At 36.9% G+C, this 19,310-nt stretch overlaps 1 protein-coding gene across 15 annotated transcripts in view; it reads left to right on the top strand.

Moving 5' to 3' along the window:
- Positions 1-19,310, top strand: part of PARD3 (par-3 family cell polarity regulator) — a 455,098-nt gene that overhangs the window by 199,305 nt on the left and 236,483 nt on the right. The window lies entirely within an intron of this gene.

Genomic DNA, 19,310 nt, shown 5'->3' on the forward strand with positions numbered 1-19,310 from the left:
CTTCTTTGTACAGTGTGACATGTAAGCACTGAGGGTTTGCATTGAAAATAAATGTGCAAATTTTGTGTTTGCATAGGGCATCAAACCAGAATTTACTTTATACAGAAGAATTTAGCGTGGATGGGTTTAGCTGCTGTCTCTGTATTTGTCTGTGTTGAAATGAAAAGTTGATGCTCAGATCTGAAGGTATCTCCTGTGACGGTTCTGCTTGTTTGATGTTTCCAAGGCATATTTCCATGCCTCATTAGATTTTCACCATGGCAGTTAATGAAACTGCTGTCTCAGCAAAAGAAGTTGGGTTAGAAATCTTAACAGTGATCATCTTATGAAATGTTGGATACATGAATATTTTAATATGTGATGTTCTATAATAAGTTTTGTGCTGATTTTGGTCTCTGAACAGCTCAACTGGTTCTATTTATTCACCAATTAGGTAAATAACTGGGGACTAATGGTAGTCTGGAAGCACATTTGTGACTGACTGAAGTCTGAAGTTGCAAATATTTTTCTTTTGAGCAAATTTTCTGCTTTTGTTAGTTTGTGGTGGTGGTTTTTGAGAAACTGTTCATTCTTTAAATGTGTTAATGAATCTGCATGTACCTGGAAGACCAGGATCCTTCTGTGATTTCATGTTAGCAGGATAATTAATTAAACTGAAACCCATTTAACAGGTTATGCAGCACGGGTAAGGCAGTGACAGTGCCAAGAAACCTCTAGGGCAGGACCTATTACAGATACCAGGGATAATAATAATCCTGGTCTAACCTGGCTTTATGGCTCTTTAGAGAAGATAGTCATAAACCCTGAATTCATCTTGCAGACTGCAAAGGTTTGTTGTTTGTTCTGGCTTGGATTGAGTTACTTCTCTCAAAGCTTGCCTCATCTCTTCCTTTTGAATAGAAGATGAAAAAAAATCCAGGGTGATCTTTGTCAGCATCTGACACATGTGAACATTCACTGGAATTGCACTTTGAGGAGTGAAGGTGTGAGGTGCCAAAGAAGTGCAACTAGTTTTGTGTGGACAACACCTCATTTTTTTATAAACGGAACTATGGAACAAACCATAGCAACATCACAGCCCGTTCTGCAGGTGAAACTGCGAAAGACCTTGTTTCTAGAAAGTCATTATAAGCTGTTGTAATAGGCACTAATAACAGCACAGAATTATATACGTTCAAGTAGTTGTTAGAGAAATAGTTCTGTTAACTAAAAGTAGGTTTTAATGCCTAAAAACAGAGGAATGCATGAAGTCCGTTAAAATTCCTGGAAGTAACTGCTTTTGCTCCTATCTATTGTACTTTCCTAGGAGTCTGCCAAATTAGAGTGATACATCAAAGAAATGGAAAAGATTAATTCTGCTTTCTGAGTCCTTTAAGGTATTCTGGCTGTATATGCTGGTTAGCTTGCTCTTCCCACCAATTGTTCCCAGTTAGTTCCAGAGCCTTCTGGCTGTCCACAGAGCAAATGATCTGTATATTTCTCATAAAGTTTTCGTATTTCTCTAGCCAATAAATTAAGTCAGGTGAAACTTTGTACCAGAGAATCATTTCACCACTATAAAGCCAAAAATCCAAATACAGTTTCAGAATACAGTTAGAAAGTTAAGGATTGTATTTTTTACTCCTTTGCTCAACTATTTAATTAATTCTTTGCCACAGATGATTGACAATTTTTAGGAACAAAATTTACACTATTTAATTTAATTCTGAAATATATTAAAAAAAGAAAAGAGTTGGGTTTTGTTCTTCACCTTTCCCTCCACAGTACTTTCTTTTCCCCCACAGCAACCAAACTTTGAAGAATAGTTGAAAAATCTTATTTCCTCTGAAATTTATACATATATATGATAATGTCACTTTTATTTGAGAGCTCAAGACTTGCTCAGGCCCTGATCAAATCTGGACTCATGCTGTTTCATACCAGGGAGACATGAAAGGGAGCGTGTGAAACAGTTCAAATTTTCACCAGTTCCTGAAGTTTAAGTACACAGAAACCTTCTCTTGGGCGGTCATTTTAGTTTCTTTAGTCAAATATATAACTGGCAACAATCAAAACACCTTGAACTGAAATAGTTTATTCCTTGCTTTGCTGGCAAGGCCTGTTTCACAGGAGGATTAAGAGCATCCAGCTGTGCTGTGCACTGGGAAAGTATGCAAGAGCAACAAGGGAGGGAAATTCTCCAGTGGCCCTTAATCAAAAAAAAAACCCTTATGAAGTGGTTGATCACATTGGCAAATACAATTAGATTGGTACCATTAAAATTAGATGTAAATCTATATACATACATTTGTATTTGGTATATATCTGTATTTGTCAGTGCATGAAAGCAAGGTAGGAAATAGAGTAAAATTTCATGGTTATAACAGAAGAACAGGTTTGATTCCTAAATTCCCAGCAGCTTTCTAGTATCTAGCAAAAGCCAGGGATTAAAGCAATTCAAATGTATTCTGAAATGGGGAGAGAAGTTGGTTACTAAGGCTATCTTCTTGAGCCAAAACGTGCTGAATGGCACATTCCTGAAGTTATTCTTGTTCATGACATCTGTCCATAGTGATCTGGTACGGTTACTCTGGTTCCTTTTTTAACAAGATCAGATGTGCAAGTAGCATATGGTCTTGTATCTCCAGCTGTAGAGTACCTGCGTTCAGCTTGTATTTTCAGTAAAATAAGACCTGCTTTCAATGTGATTGTATATACTTTCTTAAAACATTGGACGCTATAAATTAGTGCGATTCAGCACTGTCAGTTGAAAAAAGAAAAAAATCAGAGCTTATAGAGGTAGCTTGGTGGTGAATTTAAAACACTGATTTCCTGTGAATTCTCATGCTCCAGCTTCCCCATGTTATAAAACTTTTCGTTATAAAACAAACCCTGCCATAATGTGGGAATAGAAGGCAGAAATGCAGCTCATTCATTTTATTTAGTTCTGGATGTTTCATAATGGTATAGGTAATGTATATAAATATGTTTGGTTTTGCTACCGTACCTTTTTTTTTGCTTCTCTATGTCTGAGAGTTGCATTTTGGCTTTTGTTTCTAGGTTTTGTTATGATGGTAACTACAGTGGAAAAGTCTTCAACTTCTATGTTTCATGTTCTGGAGATGGGGATAGTAAGGGGGTAGAGGCTTTTATCTAAAATGCCTCACATGCAGAGGTTGAAACTGCAGTAAAAATTATTGTCATTAGTAAGGAGTTGTGCTTTAAGATTTAGTAAAAGGATTAGCTAGGTTTCAGTTGGAGGAATCATTTTTAACTGGTTATCCATTACTCTGTACAACTCCAAGATAGAGTGTCATTGCTCTCTTCTTTCTCTCTTGAGTACATGTGCTTATAATGTCTCTTGTGATAACAACCTTAATGAACATAGAACCATGACAGTGTATAAATTATAAAATACAGAGATGGTTTTAAAGCTTGTAATATTCCTTATAAAGAATTTCTATCACAGAGATATGCATATATTTGAAGCTCTAGGCCTAATGCAGAGGCCTGTCTCTTTTTGGGGGGTCTTCAGTGGATGTTCCCATACAAAAGGTGGGGGGTATATGGGTGTATCCAGGAGGCTATCCAGGGTTTATGAAGCCAGGCAGGACTACTCTGAGGCTGATCATGGGAGGAAAAGGTATTACCAGCTGGTGAACAAGGCCATGGCTCATGTGGTTTGCTTGTTTCTGTAGGTAGAGCTGTATGTCATAACTGAAAAAGGCATGGTTTGGCACCTGACTTTGGATTAAATAATTGACCATAGCTATAAGTATGCACAGATACAAGTAGTGACCAGTGCACTGGTAAAGAATTCACTTAAGGTTTATGCTAGTCAAAGGGCTGATAAGACCTCAAGATACCCCTGCAAAAGTTCAGAATCTCCCATATGCACTTGCAAATTCAGCTTTTTTACTGTGTGGTGTGGTTTCTTGGCCATGTGATCTGGCTTCTACCTGATGGGGTTGTCAATACTTCAAGAGCTCCAGCAATTGCTTCCTTTTGCTTTTGTATGATGAAGAAGGTAAAAAGCTTGATTTGGACCAAGAATATTTTCTCATAGATGTTGCTGCTATGGGTAATTAGGTATTGACGGTTCCCTTTACTTCTTTATATTGGCAAGTTGTGAAGTTCTTTAGCTCAGGAGTGAAAATACTCCGATAAAATGTAAACTATAAAGTGCTGGCTTGACGCTCCACTCAGCAGGAAGAGAGGCAGATACATCTCAACAAGGGCAATGGTAGCATCTAGCTCTGAGACAGCTGAATGCCCTGTCTGGCTGCCAGAAGAGCACCTTGAAGCCATTACTAAACACAGGTGTAATAATACTTGTTTTGTTCTGTTTTTCTTTTTCTTGGGCTAATCAAACCTGTGGAATATTTTTTGTATATGTAATATGGTCAAAATTGTTGCATAATTTCTAATAGCCTGTGGATTCCCATAGGAACATAGTAGTTTTGGGGTATCACTGATCTGTACATGACCGTATGTAAGTGATTATTCTGCAGACTTGTTTCAGTGCTCTCCCTGTGTTGCATTTATTATTATATTAGAAAAATATGCATAGTGTACTCCTGTTGTGGTTTAATCCCAGCTGGTAACTCGGAACCACGCAGCTGTTCACTCACTTACCCCCTTCTTCCTCCCCCAGCTCCAGGAGGGATGGGGAGGAGAATTGAAAGAATGTAAGTCCCACGGATTGAGATAAGAACAGTCCAGTAACTAAGGTGTAGCACAAATCACTGCTGCTATCACCAATGATAATAATTATAAGGGAAATAACAAGGAAGAGAATACAACTGCTCACCACCCGCCAACCGATACCAAGCCTGACCCGAGCAGCAATCTGGGCCTTCCGGGTAACTCCCCTATTTATATGAAGGGCATGACATGCTGTGGTATGGAATACTCCTTTGGCTAGTTTGGGTCAGGTGTCCTGTCCCTGCTTCCTCCTGGCTTTCCCTCCTCCCTGGCAGACCATGAGACTGAGAAAGTCCTTGATCAGGGTAAACATTACTTAGGAACAGTTAAAAACATTGGTGTTATCAGCATTGTTCCCAGGCTGAAAGTCAAAAACACAGCACTGCAGCAGCTACTAAGAAGGAGAAAAATGACTGCTACTGCTGAACCCAGGACAACTCCAAAAAAGAGAAACCTGTATCTAGGTGTTTATAATGTAACCACCTACATAAAAATATCCAGTCTCCTATTGTGTAGTACTGGAGTCTCAATCAGCATCAAGTGTGTGAGCCCAGCAGGGTCTCTCCCAGGCTGGACCCTGATGAGCTGTTTCCAGCAGCTGAGGTGCTGGTGGTAGTCAGTGCTTGGTTCCCACAAACGCATCTTAGTCTGGGAGAGCTGCTAGAAATGGTTCTGCATTTTGTGTCAGAATGCTTAAAAAGGGGCATGGGAAGGTAAAACAAGCTCTTATGATGGCATGTAAGTTCTTTATTTCTGTATTTAAGATTTATGCTTTATGGTTAAAATGTTTACTATGATTTTCTATAGTGAGAATCATAATCACAGGCCTTTTTGAGGTTTAAATTTACTTATCTTGCTTCAGATCCAGATTTCTAAATCTAAACTGAATTTACATGTTTAAAAGCCTTTTGTTTCTTAGCTCCTTACTTAATCTATTTCTGATTTTATGTAGACTCTAATTCCTACCCTTTAGACGAGTTGTCATGTCTTCTGAATTCAAAAGAATCTCTCTATTCTTCTGTATAAAATTTTGATAGGAATATACTAATACGTCTTTATTAAATATTTCTAAATGTTTGTGTATAGTCACAGAAACAGAAAAGAAGCCTTAAAGACTTACCTTTGTTCAGAATGTATCAGTATGTGCAGAGACAGAATCGAATTTCAAACTACGGTATGCATTAGTTTCAAGAAAATATTAACGTGGAATTTAGAAGTCTGTTCACTTTTATGTAAAATGGACATTTGTATATTTTGGAAAGACAGTTGTCTTATTTGTAATGGACTCATGAACAGATTTGAAGTTGTTTTTCGGTACCGAAGGTTTTAGTTTACATGAGGTAGGAGGTTGGAATAAACAGCTTTATTGCTTGGGGACAGCTGTAGTGGTGAAGCTTTTGTAAACAATGTTTCATGCTGGCATCTATCTTGTTCTCCCTTGAAAAATAATCTGTCATTTCATACTGTGTATTAAATAGGTGAGATGGTTTGGGGGCTACATTCTACTTTCAGTTACATGCTGCTGTGTGTATATGAATTCAGTGGCAGAATGTAGCTCTGTATGTGTCCAGAATTAAAAAAAAAATACAAAATAAATCCAAGCCAGAGCAAACCCAGAAAAGGTGGTTTTACAAAAATACTTTTGTTTTAATGATTATAGAAAAAGACATGCATCATGTTCAGATGTATGTACACATAGGCATAAGTAGGCAGACGGACCGGGCTGAAATTCAAAGAATCATATAACAGCCCAGGCTGGAAGAGACCTGGTCATCTGGTCCAGTGATTTGTGGGGAAAGAACTTAGGTGAGACTACTTAAACACTCTCTCCAATCTCATCTTGAAAACCTCCAGAAATGGGGACTCTACCATATCCTTGGGGAGGTTGCCCCAATGACTGATGAAGCCTCTCCTGCTGAAACTTGTACCTTTAGCCCCTTGTCTTCTCCAAGTGGATCGTTTTGAAGAGAGAGCCTCCATCTTCTTTGTAGCCACCCCTTTAAGTACTGGAATACTGTGATGATGTCTCCCCTGAGCCTTCTTCAGGGAGAAAAGACTCAACTCTTTAGTCTTTCCTCCCGGGGCAGGTTCTCCAACCCTTTAATCATCTTCATTGGTACCTCTCCTGTCTGTCCATGTCTTCCATGAATTGTGATCATCAGCACTGGATGTAGCCTCACAAGTGCTGAGCAGAGTGAGATGATCACATCTCTGTCTCTGCTACTGTCTGCTGAAAGACATACTCTGTTCTGCAAAAACTTTTGAAGAGTGGTGGCACACATGAAGGGCATTTTCAGACTTGCTAGTAACCATACACTGCTGTTTTCCTGCACTTTTGGACCATACTCCTTAAATAATCCTGTTGTGATGGTAGTCAATGGTAATGAATTAAGGATACCAAGGATATAAGTAATACTCCTTTAAATGACATGGAGATGCTATGAGAAGCTTTAAAAAAATTATTGCTGTTGATTTTCTGACTATTTTCTAAATATTTTGCATAACAGTGCTATCTCTGGCTTTTCTGACTACTGTCAGTCTATGGTAGCAGGTCAGATAAAGACACCTGAAAAATCCCTTACTAGGCCTGGAAAAACATTTCATACAGAGGATCTTAGGTTTTCCTTTTCTTTTTTTAAGAACTTGGTTTCTTTCTTCATGCTGTGAATGAGGTTTCTCTTCCCATATGTTTACTTTTCAGTCCAGGACTATATAATGCATCCCAACTAGTTGTTTATAATAGAAAGGCTGTTGCTATTTTCATAATGTGCTTATTGTTGCTACCATGCCATATCTTCGAAAGCCCCAATGGGAACGAGGTATGACTCAGTACTGCTCCTGGTGCTGATGGTCAGCAGTGCCTCTGCTTCCCTACCTCGGTCCCAGGGGCTCCATGCAGCCCAGCTTGCCTGGGCAAGTGTGCGGGGCAAGGTGGCCCATGATGGCAGAGCTACTGATACTGAGCAGGAGCTGCGATTACAGCGTGCCAAAGTAATGCAGAAGTGAAATACATTAGTAAAATTAAAATTTGTCCTCGTTCCCTCAGTGGGTAATAGAGTTAATGAAAATAGATCTAACCAAATTAAGATAATTTCTTTCATTAGTTTACAGCACTGTAAAACTTTCCAGGGCAGTGCAGCTCTTCTGTACAAACCTGAAATAGATGCGGTTCCACTATTCGCTTCAAAGACCACAAAGGTTAAGTTTTAAGTGTATTGAATCAATTCTGCTAATTGTGTCTATAGAGGGTTCTCCCTCGCCCTTGGTATTCTTAATTTAAAATTCACATTATGCTTGTTCTGCATTCTAGCCTTTTAACCAGAGTGTAAATATGTAGGTGATTACTTATATCTTAAAAAGAAATTCTGCATTTTTGTTTCAGAAGGTGGTACTGATTGTACATGGTATTGCTATTTTACCTTTTTTCCTTTGTGTTTCATGTTTTTCTCAGTTGCTGTGCTCTACCTTTCTCCTCCTGCGTACCTGCTTTGTGTTTTACAATAAAGGTTTCTACAGGACAGCCACCAAATTCTTGGAAAGAAAGAGGTGCCACCTTTACTTCCCATCTCCCCAGATCCCTTCTCTGTATTATTTTTTGGAGGCTTTTTTATGTTCTATCAGAAAGACACCATTCAAAATCAGAAAGTTATCTCAAATATTGTTTTTTGTTGTTTCTTTCAAATTAGAAGAAACCCCAAGACTAATGATTTGCTTTTTTTTTGTTGCTAAGCCAAGCTTTTATAATTATGCATTAGAAGTCAGTATGGCCTTAGCTTAAGTTTCACATTAACTTAATTTTCAGCTAACTTAATTTGCATTGTAGATTTTGCTTGACTTGAAATGGAAATAAGTGCTTTTGTTTTTTTATGGGGGGGGGGGTTGGTTTTGGTTTTTTTTTTTGGTTATTTTTGGGTTGTTTTTTTTTTTCTTAATAGTCTGATTTTCTTCCTGGTCCAATTTTACTTCAAATGGTTTATGTTACTTATTTTAAAAAAAAATTCTATTATTAATTTGTAGTGGAAGTGGAAGAACTTATCTGGACAGGAACATGGATGTGACTGCTTTTCAGTTTTTGCTGTAGTTTTTATGTGAGGTTCAGGTAATTCACTGCTGAGTCATGCGTGCCAGTTAATACCAAATAGAACAGACCTAAAGTCAAGGTGGTTATATATTGAGCAAGGGAAAAAGATGGATTTTATCTGAAGGAGAAACATATCTTTTTCAAATGTAGAGAATAATATCAGGATGTTTTTATACTTTTTTCTTCCTATGAATTATTTATTATGAGGAAGATGCTTTCAGAAAAGGGCCAAGTTTGTCCTTTCTGTTGTGAAAGTAATGGTTAATTTCTCTTCCATTTATGGAAATGAGGTACTTATTCTTTAAAATCCTATGTGGACAGGTAATTTTAATGACATGGTTGCACTTAGCTGTAAAGGCAAATGGTACTGTGTAACTTAGAGTTAATAATTGAGTTATGTGGAAGTAATTTGTCTAGGTTTTTGTTTTATTTTGGGTTTAAAATTTAATCTCAATTTTATTGCTTAAGTACAAGCATTTCATTATTGAATGAAGTACTCTGGCTGTATTAAGTGGTTACTGTAATTTATAGGATACTTTGAGAAATGTCATGATTCTCATGAAGTGACACAGCAAGATTTAGTGAGTGCAGCAACTGAGTGAATGGAATTACTTAATATGAACCAGTTGCTGTGATATACCATAAGATTTTAATTTATTTCATCAGTATAACTGGACAAGCAAAGAAGATAATAGACCAACCTTGCCAATTCATTCATTGACTGATATGAAAATAAGTCCATTCTAAATATATTTTGAAACTACTTGGAATTGCATTTGAAATGGTCAACCTCGAGAGTTTAAAGGACTGGAGAGGGAGCAAGCAGGGAGAATAGGAATTTGGTTGGTTAAGAAATCAGGATGTACAAAAGTTCTTTACTTCTATATATGTCACATGCAAAACAGAAGGAAAAACAATCCTCTCTCTTTTTTTTAAAAAAAACAGACCAAAAAACAAACCCACAAAAGAACCCAAACACCCAACTTTCTTTTTATTTGATCTGATTTAATAAATAATTAAAAGTGTTTTCAGAAGACCCCACAACTGCCAACTGCCTTGTGGCATAAATAAGGGTTTATGCTGAATTCCTGTAGTAAAGAAAGAAAAATGATTTGTAACTGATGCAGTTACTGTGTTTGAGAGATGTTCCATACTTGGGGATACACAAGTGAAACAACTATAGCACAACTAGTATTTCCATGAAGAAGCAGTCGATTGGAAACACGTGAACCAAATGGCACTACAAATATTAATGAACTAAAGATTTTCTGTAATATACTGCTGTAAAGATCTTAATTTTGGAATAAATACCACTTTCAAGTTTTGATCTCTTTTATGTGATATTTTAAGAATAAAAATTGTTGCCCAGATTCCATATTAAGATATCACTCTTTTTCATGCCAGCTGCGTGTGATTACTTAAACTTCATTTGGATTGTAATTTTTATGCTGCTTTTTCCAGCCCAGAGATAACTATTTATGAATTGAGCAAAATCAGTTGGCTATTATTTTTTTAACTCATTTGCCATTTAAAATATTGTTTTCACAGTTTAAAAATTAATGTTAAGAGCAGCACACATACACAACTATTTCCAAAATATGTGTGCGTGTGTGTAAAATTATTCTTTAGGCTGTATATTGCAAACATTTTTACAGACTGTGGAATAAACACCCAAGGAGTGAGATATCCAGTATGAGCAAAACCTCTGGTCCTCTTAGTATTACTTTGGAATACTAGGCAGGAAGAGAGTGTTCAATCACTTTGTATCAAAACTTAATTTCCTTTTCCTTTTGGATACCCTCATTTGTCTTCACAAATCTTTACTTTCCTAATATGAAGGAATTAATGATTGCTTATAATTTCAACCCATTTATCCAAAGCAGAGACTAAATTGAATGTCCTAAAAGAAAGCGGTCATATCTGTGAGCATCTCTATTTAAAATTATTGAAAGTCACATTGAGTATTTCATCATACCATTTTTATTTATCTTGATGTTGTAGGCAATAATTGTTACAACAAAGCACATATTTCATAAAGCCAGCCCATCAGTATTTCTTTCTTGTAGTTACACTTTGTCACTATTAATAGCTTTCTCTTCATGACGACTCTTTTAACTCATTCTCTCATCAGAAATGATGGATTCTGGTGGAGATTTGAAGGTCAGTAAAATTGGTCTTTGTGCAGAAGCAGCATCTTACAATATTATACTTCAGTGGGATAGTGTGTATTTCAGCATTCTGGATAGGTGAAATTAATAGAGTTCAAGGACTCTGATTTTTTTTCCCTAAATTAGCAAATGCCAGTCTCACTGTAAAGCTGAAGATTGGTAGGAGGCACTTTAGCTCCATACTGGTGTGTCACGAGACAGAAGAAAATACTGGGATGTATGCTGGGAAATATGTAGGAAAGACCCCCAAAACCAAAACAAATTAGTATTTCTAAGTCCATGTGAACCCATACTCTACAACACTGTAATGCAGTTCCCTGATTACTTTTTCTCATTTTACTGATACTTGTGTTTGGTACACTTTGTGCATGTAGATGTAAAAGGAGTCACAGTTGAAGAGAAGTGGTGCCCTCCTGTGCCGGACCCTAAGGGTTTGAGCACAGTGCTGTCAGGCGTGCTTTGACTTGTCTTACTCTAAAGCCAAACCTCAGTAACCTTGGGTGAATTTAGAGCAGTGCTTGTGTCTGCAGTATCCAGCTGGGATTCTGTTTGGAGTGGTGGGAGTCATTTTGAAGCCAACTCCCGGGGCTGTTCCATCAGGGTAAAAGGCAGCTGATGAAGCTCTGCTGGCTGGTGCTAGCTGGAAGGTAATGGGTGTCCTGGTGAGAAGGGATACCTTTCTGAACCATCTGAGTTTTGAGCCTCTACAAAAGACAAAGCTTTTCATTACAATATGTTTCTGTACTAAATACTGTAATTTCAGTAATTGTTTTAGAGGAGAAAGTGCCCAGTGTGAACTTCTGCATACTGAAAGATAAAAAAATATAATGTTGTTTTCTTTTAATTTGCCTTTATGTTTTAGCCCCCCAAAGCAGTAGTCTTTGTGGTTTCTACAGCCAGCCTGAAATCATGGTGATGGCATAAGATGCTGGGTTTGTTCAATTTATTTGCAGCAGTATCAGTTGAATTAATTTGACAATCTGGAAGATTGGTCTTAAGTAATGCATTTTAAAAGTGCTACCAATAATTATTAATTTCAAGTTCTGATTTTAAGATTTTTCAGGAAAGGCTGAATTTAAGCATACAAGTACTGCACACCAGTTCCTTAATTTTCAAATCTTGGATTTTTTTCTTTTCCTGTTTTAATACCGGTAGTCTGAACTGTGATAGTGTTTAGGTAATTGTGGTGATTGAAACCAAGGAGACCCTAAATAAAATTGGAGGCCAGCAAAGAAATCAGTGTGGCAAATTTTGACAATGCATAATATGGGAAGCATGGTCTTGTTTCCATCTGATGTGAGAGAAGCTTGAATATTGCTTCAAGAAGGGATGTTTCAGAAATGCTCAAATAACCAATTCATGCTCAGTCCTGTAGTATTATAAATCTTAAAAATGTAAATGGATTCTGCAAGTCATCTCTCTTATCTCATTTGCACAGTTAATTCTCTCCTTTTTTTTTTTTTTTTTTTTTTCTGAAGACATTAATTTCACAGTGTTGGGTAGTTTAATTTTCTTCCCTTTTATTTTAGTAGACTGGCAGTGCAGATATCTCTGCCTCTGACACATCATTTTTTCTCTGTACAATACGGTGTATTTTGTGGCTCTAATGCAGCAGTAGACTGGCCCGGAAATCACAATCTGGGATTATTGTCTTTGTGTATCCTCAAGGAGTAATATTTTAAAGTCACTGCATCTGTTGGTACTTAAGAGCATGATTTTTACGTTTTATTTTTGCCAGTTTTTACCATCTGTGTGTCTTGTTTTTTGGCTCCTTGATTTAATTTTTCAGTTTAATTTCTCAGTTGCACTGGGATTTCTTTCTCTTTCTCACACATGCTCTTTTTGACTCATCCATGAACTTACATTAAAAAAAAAAAAATTATTTACGACAGTTGCATAGAAAAATTCTTGGCCTTCAGAATTTGGTTTTCTTAATGATAGCTTTTTATCGAGTCTTTTCAAGTAAATGCATGTAATTTTTGGAAGTGAAATAATTTTTATTAGACTTTGTTTAAGTTTTAAAAAATTAGTTTGGATTAAATTGAAGCATCTTGGTGGGAAGAGCTATCTTGGTCACATTAAACACATTCTAGTCTTTCATACTCATTTAGTTTTTAATGCCCAAGAGGGAATAATTTTCTTGAGAAATCTGTGTTATAATCATAAACAGACATAATTCAGTAATTTTCTCATGAAACATTGGCTGAAGTTTTGGCACTAACAACTTGAAACTCACACAAACGGAACATTTTTGTTTAAATTCCAAGAAAAATACTAATGAAATATATTATAATAAAAAGAAAACATACATACAGTATGTTTCAGACTGTTTTCAATAAAAGGGATGTATCTTCATCAATTGGATAAATGTTTGATGAATTCAGGCATGTTCTAGCATTTCAAGAATGTTCTGACAGTACTTTTCTTTGCTTATCCATGAGAGTATTTTTACAAAAAATTACATTATGTAGATGAAATTTTAATGTAGGAGGGTTAACTGTATAGTGCATCTATCAAATACTTTGCTTCTGTATGTGTTTGTGAATATGGAAAACCATTGCTGCTCTGATATTTTTTTTTTGTTGACATGCATTTTGCTTCTCTCTTAAAATACAATACATTCCTTAAGGTTGAATTTAATGTTTTTTAAAAAAACAAGCTAGGTATTTCTTTTAGTCTCTTTCAAATATTTTGTAACTGAAGATTTTAAAGTTTTATTTTTACCTTCTGATGTACTTGCTTGCTCATAATTGAATTTCAAACTAAAATATGGACCTGCTGTTTTGTGTAGTGTTGCATAATAAGTAAGAGTTACATTAAAATACCAGTACTGGCAGGTAAAAGCATGTTCCATTTGAAATAAGTGGCCTCTACATTCTGTAGTAACCTTTCTGTTTGTGTTAGCTGCTTTGAATTATTTTTCTTAACAATGCTGTAGAATATCAAAAGACCGAGAGAAATACTTTGTTCACTTGAGAAAGCATTTTTTGAAAGGAAGCCTTGCAGTGAAATTCCAAGGAGCAGACTTAGTTGTCTTCTGGCTATATATGCATATGGTTAAATACTATCTGTAACCGTTTTTGAGTATGTTATAAAACTGGGAGAGAATGGTGATTTTCACCAAATGATTTGAGCTTTTGTTCTCTTGTGTTTTGCCGGAAACTTTTTGGTTTTGGGGAGTGTTAGTGTCTTGAAATATCAGTTGTCATTGAAAAAAAAAATAGTGGGGTTTTCCAGTTTTACTAGAGGATATTGAAACAGATCCTATTTCAGTGGTACCAGGAATGATTTAAACTCAATTTTTCAAAATTTGAGTTCCAAAATTTTCCCTGGATCTGAGAATTTTATGACTGCCTGAGTTTAACTTTCCAATTTCCTGATGAATACTTTTTTACTCTAAGGGAAAAGCTGAGTTAACAAACCAGCATGCATTTGCCAGTGAACTGTGTGATGTGCACCTCGTTACAACACTGCAATAACATCCATGCCGGAATGGAATTGTGTTAAAGCTGATAATACGTAATTACGAGACTGCTGATCATTTGTTTTTCTGTGGCTTTAATCTTAAAAAGCTGTATGTTTTCAGTTGGGTGTATAAATGAAGAACAAAAAGTAGGATGCTTTCACTACTGCATTATATTGTCCGTAGGATAATTTAGAAAGTCCTGGTGAAAATGGTCACCTCTGCTGTTGTTTTATTTTGCCTTCCACGTGGAAAAAAAGTTATTCTCACAAGATTTAATGGCATGTAAGCAGAATCATTTATACATTGGTCTTTCCTTAGTGTTGGTTTATGATGGTCTGAGATAATTCAAGCAGTATTGGAAGGGGATTCAAAGTTCAGTGATGAGAACAATACATCTGTTTCCAGCAGCATTCCCTCTGAACTGGAGCCTTGCTCCTACTTTGAATCTGAACTGTGTAACTCTAAGGATAACCCATATTTGAATGCCAGATATAGATGTGCTTTACTGTATATTTTAAAAGGTTTGTGGGAAGCTAGATGTAAACTTTCATGTTATAGATAGCTTCCCAGCTGACTGGTACATTGAATTAGTTGAGAATAGGAAGGGCTGGTTCAATTCATTTCCACCCCTTGTATCTCAGTCATTTTCTGCAATGACGCATGCGGATTGATTACCATAGCAACAATGTTTTAGCTTGTACTACTGTGAATGTAGTTAATGATAATAGAATTACCTAGTCATTTTAAATCCTGTTATATTACTGGGTCATCTGAACCATCCTCTTGCTATGCATTGAGTTATTCCCTGTAGCCTGTCCACTCTGCTTGTACATATGCTGAATAGTGGGGATTCTGCTTCTTCCCTTGGGAGACTTTCACAATCTGATATATCACCCCTGAAATATCTTCTGATATTTAGCCTCATTTCACCTTCTTTCTCCCAGCTACATGGATTTGTACCGCATGGAAGTTCTGTTCTGATCTTCATTGTCCAGAATTTGCAATTAATTGTTCTTCTTTACCTGTATCAGAATGTAACAGCTCAGTGTTTGTGCATTTCAGCATTTTTTTAATTAGGAAAATGAGGTTTCTAAACCCATCTTCTCTTCTTCTTCACTACTTCATTTTGATAGTGACACACCTAATACTTGTAATTACTATTATATAGTATACTTAGGTGACCTAAACTGTGTAGACATTTTCTAGCTTTCCAGTGCTTATATGCATTTGCTTCAGCATGTGCACTGCTAGATTCCTGGTTCTTATGCATACATCTGTACCTCACATCATCTGATGTCAATAACTGTGTGTGGTGAGTGGGAAGATCTATTTTTTTTCTCATAAGCTTGAGAGGTGCTCCTTAATACTTGCCACAAGTCAACAGAAGTAACCTCTCAGCCTGCCCTTCTTGTGTGACCACGCTAAATGTGGATGGGCATAACCAGGCAAATGTGGAACGTTGCTGTCATTCACATACACAGGTTGCTCACTTTATCTTCTCTTGTGATTAACTGTTTTTTTAAATCCTATCTACTTCCATTGTTTTTTCACCTTGAAGAGAAATAATATCCAGGCATGTCCAAAGTGGAAGTCCAGTTCTCCTGCCCTTCTTCAGGCATTGCACAGTTTGTGCTATGTGTAGGTTGGCTAGACCAGGAATTAGTTTAAACCAGGTGAAATACTTTTCTGTATAGGGAGGCCACGTGTTACCTGCAGATTTAGTACATCATTATCATACTTCATGTCTGCTTTCTCAGAAGTTGTTTTGAATTTCATAAATAAGACAGACAAGTATTGACATCTTTCCAGTGTTCTCACTGCTACTTATGCCTTATGTCAAAATCAGAATGCTTAAATGTGGGATTTAACAATGTCTACATCCTTTTAATCCTAATTTATACAAGTTGTTCTGGTTCCTTATCAAATACTGTTCCCCAAAATGCTGTTATTAACTTAAAATAGTGTTTGCATAGACATTTATGTATAAAGTGCCATGACTTTTTGATGAAGAGAAATGCTTGGGCGCATGCCTCTGTAATGTTTCCATGCTTTCACCTTTTTTTTTTGGTGCGATGAATGAAGAGGAATTCAACCACAAAATGTGTATTTTTTTCATTCTGTTTCTGCATCTTGGCTTTTAATGAACTCAGGAAATAGTACTTAGAAACATTGCTGTGCCTCTATCTTAATTTAGTCTTCTCTAAGGAAGACGGTGAAATTCGAGTAATTTGCATAAAGTGTACAGATGAAGTTCTGCTGTAGATTAGAAACTGTCGGGGAGAAAAACAAGTGATGGAAAATAGGTCAGCAGTATATAAGGGCAAGAGGGATTTGTTCCTGGAAATCCTGCTGGTTTTGAAAGAGGGAGAGTGCTGAGATTGCAACTCTAGTGAAAAAGACACGATTATTTAGATTAGTTGAAAATTGGTGGGATTTTGAAGGAGGCAACAGAAGAGGGATGAGATTGGGCATAGAGCAGTGCAAGTTACTGAATGCTGAAATAAGTGCCTTGAGCTGTATATGAAACTGCAGATGAGCAGTATTCTTGCAAACAGCAGTCTGAGGCCACAGTGTTAGACGACGTTTCAAGTAGTTTCTGCTGCTGGATGAAGCAGTCTTGGCCATTGTTTGCTTCCTCCCTTGTGCCTCCCTAAGCTTTTATGAGACTGTTAATTATACTGAACTGGACCAGCCTGGGAAATGTAACCAATTAAAATTGTTTTTATTAAACATTAATTTTGATCTTTTGTGTAATGATACAAATGCTTGACTAAGCAGAAAGGAGGAGGTGGACAGAGGGATCCAGTGATGAACATGGCTATCTGGGGAGGGGAAAAGGTGGGACTGCCTCTTTCAACAAACCACATCTGTGGTTTGCACTGGCCTTACAGGATAATGAAACATGAGGCTGAGGTGTTACTATGGGCAACACAATGGAAATACAATTGCTTGGAAATACTGCATCTCCATCATGTGCTGAATTCAGCCCCTACTGCGTTGACTTGGGTGAAAAAGGAAGGGAAGTACTCACAAATGGAAATAAGGTTTCTGAGAAGAAGTTCTAAAAAATTAATTCCATTGAGATGCTGGTACTTCTGGAGCAACAGATAGCACTAAATGAGATATTGAAATGCCTTCCTTTTTGTATAACTTACAGTTAATTTGCAGAGTGCTTCTGGAGCTGTGATTCTAGCAGTTGTGTGATGTCCTACGCTTTGTTCTTCCGTGCACTTTACACAAAGGTCTTCTTTGGTGGACCCTTTGTAGCTTAGCGAGTTAGATGTAGGTGATGATGCAGTTTGGTTGTTGATTATGTTTCATCATGAGTCATGTAAGAGTTTTGCATGGCAGTGAGTGGTGTGCACATGCTGGTGCAGGCTTGGAACCAAACGGCTCCAAGGGATTTGATGCTTTCCCCAGCCTCTTCTCCAGCCTCCAGTACCGAAGGAGCCTATGGTGCTGTCTGCTGCCCAAACGTAGAATGCCTTACTGTCTGCAGTCATGAGTCTAGATGGCTTTTTTGATGTTTTCAGAAATTTGTTTAGTGCTATGTTATTTTTAAAGGGCCATTTTAACTTTCTGTCTTTTTTTGGTTCAGTTCAGGAGTACATGGGAGTATTTGACATTTTTCTGAAAGTAAGGCTCTGTCTATTTCAGAGAGATCACCCAAAACAAAAAGCATCTAAAGCCGGAGATGAACCTCAGAAATTTTGGAAAAACTTTCTGTGCCTCAGTTTCCTCCAATAAAGGATTTCTAGAATAACTTTCAATTTATCTTCTTCCTGAGGGTACAGTGGTACTAAAGTCATTAGTGTCCATGAAATGCTTTTGCCATACTGTGCTGGCGGGCACTACAGAAGTACTGAGCACTATTTATTTTAAATTTGATTTAATGCTTTTGATTAAAAAATGAATAAAATTGTCATAGAGCAGATTGTAACCCTGTAGGCGCTTTGAATGGAGCATTTGTAAATGAAGCATTTACTAAGGAGTTTGAAATTGTTTTTCATGTTGACTTCAGCAAAACAAATTGAGCACAGAACAATGAAAAATGCTATAGTATTTTCCATTATTAAAATGGTGAATTTGTTTGATGCCTAAGGTAAAATCCATGTTGTGCAAAAGAACAAAAAAGAAAATGCTGCAGCATAACAGGGAAACTCAATTGAAGCAATTTTAGTGGTGTTTCTCATTGAAGGATGAGGTAGAAAGCAGAAAGTGGCATGCAACTGTGCAATTTGGCAAAAGAGAAGTAAGACATGAAACTGTAAAATGGTAATGTCTCATCTCTTAAACTGCACAGAAGCCAAGAGCAGGCTTGGGCACTTCGTGCCTGCAGCAAGGCCAGGCACCCTGCATTGCCATGGCCCCCTTTGGAATCTTCCTCCCCTGGGACTTAGGGCTTAGACCTTTCCTGGTTTTGTTCCTTTAGAGGAGGAAGGCCAAAATGGGAAGAGTTAACTTTAAGGAATGCAAGTCAGGGATCCCTTATCTTAGGAGTGTTTGTCCATCTGCATGGTGTGCTACATGAAGGATCTGTAAAACAGATACGTAGGTATTTTTATTTTCCAGCAGTGGAAATTTCAATCAAACAAGTCATAAATAAAAGCTATATGTTAGCAAATCCTAGCAAATGAGAACTGAAGATAGACAACTGTCTAAATGAGAGGAAACCTATGTACTTTTCTTTAAGCAAGACAACAAAACTGTATCGTGTTTTTCTAGTTCTTTGTGCAAAATTGACAGGGTGATTTTTTTAGTAACACAAACCCAAAAACTTTGAAAGTCATATTTTCTAAATGAATTGAAATTCAAAGTTAAATATGTGCTAGCTTTAAACTCCCACCAACGTATGGACTTCTACCTTATTGGAAACAGATATTTTAATTAAATTTTAAGAAGCCAAGTCTTC

This window comes from Pezoporus occidentalis, unplaced genomic scaffold, assembly GCF_034315485.1.
Source record: "Pezoporus occidentalis ecotype Australia unplaced genomic scaffold, CSIRO_AGI_Poc_V1 ctg23, whole genome shotgun sequence".
Lineage (NCBI taxonomy): Eukaryota > Metazoa > Chordata > Aves > Psittaciformes > Psittacidae > Pezoporus > Pezoporus occidentalis.